The sequence below is a fragment of the Pelophylax lessonae genome (genome assembly GCF_965119305.1).
Source record: "Pelophylax lessonae genome assembly, chromosome: 10".
Classification (NCBI taxonomy): Eukaryota; Metazoa; Chordata; class Amphibia; order Anura; family Ranidae; genus Pelophylax; species Pelophylax lessonae.
Genome location: NC_138777.1, coordinates 46826336 through 46829481, shown reverse-complemented (window position 1 = coordinate 46829481; position 3146 = coordinate 46826336).

Sequence of the window (3146 nt, the reverse complement as noted above, 5' to 3'; positions counted from 1 at the left end):
AGGAAGCAGCGGGCCGGAAGTGCAGCCTCACATGTGACCAGTTAGGAAGTAATGGACTGGGGGGCGTGGTATTGTTTACCGCGGCGCCATCTTGATTGCTGGCAGAAGCAATAGGCAGTGTATAGTAGAGTGAGGGTGCACCGGAAATGACGAGGGTATGGTTTACTCACGGAACAAGGGCTCAACACCGCGTGAGGGAGGGAGGGAGGGGGCTGCTGCTGCTGTTTTCCTCTGCTCTCCATGCATGTACCAATAACAATAATGATTGTTGTATTCTCTGGGCAGCTGCTGCACCTTTTTAGGACTTGTCATTACACAATAAATCACATTGAAGTGAAGGTTGCTGTTTTGTTGGATAATGTCCTCCCAATGCTGCATCATTGTCATTTTAGGAGACATTCTTCTCTCCAGGTAAGCGACACTCCCCTCAGATGTGACGAAACACGTGCAGGGTCTCCTGGGAATGAACCCTCTGGGCTTGTTCACACTTGCAGTGCTCTTTGAAGAGTGATTCACATTTGGATTGCTCTTCAGAGAGTATTAGACAGTCAGTGAGGTGATGTATCGCCTCCTCACTGCCCACTCTGACCCCTTCATTGCCAGACCAGCGCGATATAACTACACATCGCAGAGCACCTCCATTCACTTACATAGATTGTGATCAGCAGGCACTACGGCTTACGACAGGGGGCAGTGTGTGTGTTGGGGTGGGTGTGGGTATAACTTTGGCTCAGCCCTGAGATTTTAACCCCCCCACCCTCAGGTGTGAATGAGCCCTTTTGCTGCCAGGGCCCTTATTGCGTTTTTTGCACATACGTTAAATCAGAATTCATTTTTGTAGGATATGTGACCCAGAAAACCCCACAGAGCCACTGTTCTGTTAAATCTAATTTATGGCATTATTTGTGTAGCACTGCCCCCTAGGGAGCTGCTGAGAATTACACTTCTTGGGTTCCCCTGGGTTACCATTAGCAACTGGCAGCATCAGATTGGAATTCTGCGAGCTACCCCCCCCCCCCCATTCTAGATTTTACAACTGCCGCAAACACCTCACTCCTCAGAAAGTGCTCTGTGCTATAAATACAATAAATAGTGTTGCGCAAGAGTAAAATTCTGCCTAGTTGCTATTTCAACGATATTGGTGGCCAATCCAGATTGTACTGTGTATGGTGTGCTATCCAAAAATATAAAATAAAATAAACCTTTGTGATATAAATTGTTTTGTGAAAAGTCAATGTTTTGATGTGATTCCAATGCTGAGTGTATAAATAAATGTGTAACCCGCTTCAATAATCATACAGTGTTACCAAATATAAAGTGCTGTGTGCTGATACCGGCTCCCTATTTATCCGAAAGGCATCCGGGAACGGTTAAAGCGATTCATACGTGCACCTGGAAATGTGAGTGTACAACTTTTCACTTGGCATTTAATAAAAAGTATAAAACGATATAAGCACTATCTGGAGCTATCTCTTTCACATGGTATCATCCCCTATGGAGTGTTGGAGTTACATGTAGGAGGATACTGCCAGCGATCTTTCGGTATCTCAGTGGAAGAGAGGAGAAGTGCCCCAGAGGAGTTAATATTGTATACGATTAGAGGCATATCTATATCGCTCTTAAGGTGAGCGCCCAATCACCAGGGGGGGCATGGAGTTTGGTGATATATATCGGTCAAGCATACCGGCTGGGAACACACCCACATGTCCACAGACTTGGTGGATTGAGCACCTGCAGCTGATTATTCCACAAGCACCTGGCACTTTTTCTTTATATTAAGGACTCACAGATTATAACACCTATAAGCACTTTATGGACTATTTATATATATATTAGAATCTTTTATATATATATTGGTTTGTTTGCATGAGAGAACATAGCAAATATTGATTGCAAGGATTTTTTAACCGCTTGCTGACCGCCGCAAGTAGATTTACTGCGGCGGTCAGCCCCTGCCAGGCAGAGTGACGTTAATTAACGTCACTAGCCTGGGAGGGTCTGGGGAGCGAGCGCGCGCCCGCGGAGGTGCGGTCACGGACCCCCCCACCCCACGCGTGTGACCAGCGGACCTGATGTCCGCCGGTCACTCGGCGATCGTCGGGGGAGAGGGAGAATGTCAGGCAGCTTGTGTAAACAAGCCACCTGTCATTCTCCTCGCTGTAGAAACACTGATCACACGGATCTACTATGTAGATCCGTTGATCAGTGTCCTTACAGCTCAAGCCACAGCCAATCACAGTAGAAAGCACGCCCCTAGGGACACACACAGCCCCTCCCTCCCAAATAAAGTTAACCCCTTCACTACCAGTGTATTTTTACAGTAACAGTGCATATGTATAGCACTGATTACTGTAGAAATGTCACTGGAACCCCCAAAAGTGTCAAAAATGTCAGTCAAGGGTCCGATCTGTCCGCCGCAATGTCGCAGTACCGCAAAAAAAATCGCAGATCACCGCCATTACTCGTTAAAAAAAAAACACCAAAAATGACAAAAATCTTTCCCTTTGTTAGTAAACGCGATAACCTTTGCGCAAACCAATCAAAATACGCTTTTTGCTATTTTTTTTTTACCAAACATAGGTAGCGTAAAACAAATTGGCCGAAAATGTTAAAAAATTTTGATTTTTACATTTTTTTTGGGGAATTTCATATAAAAAAAAGTGAAAAATATTGTTATTTTTGCAAAAATTACGCTCTTTTTTTGTTTATAGCGCGTGATCAAAAAATCACACAGGTGATCAAATACCACCAAAAGAAAGCTCTGTTTGTGGAAAAAAAAGGACGTGAAATTCGTTTAGGTACAGCGTCGCACGACCGCGCAATTGTCCATTAAATTCAATCAGTAAAAAATCGCAAAAAACCCCCTGGTCTTTTAGCAGGAAAATCCTCCGGTGGTAAAGTGGTTAAGGACTCACAGATTATAACACCTATAAGCACTTTATGGACTATTTATATATATATTAGAATCTTTTATATATATATATTAGTTTCTGTTTGCATGAGAGAACATAGCAAATATTGATTGCAAGGATTTTTTAAACACAAAGGTATCAGCACACAGCACTTTATATTTGGTAACACTGTACAATTATTGAAGCGGGTTTGGGTCCTTTCACACGGCCGTTCCGTGTGTCCGCAAATCATCC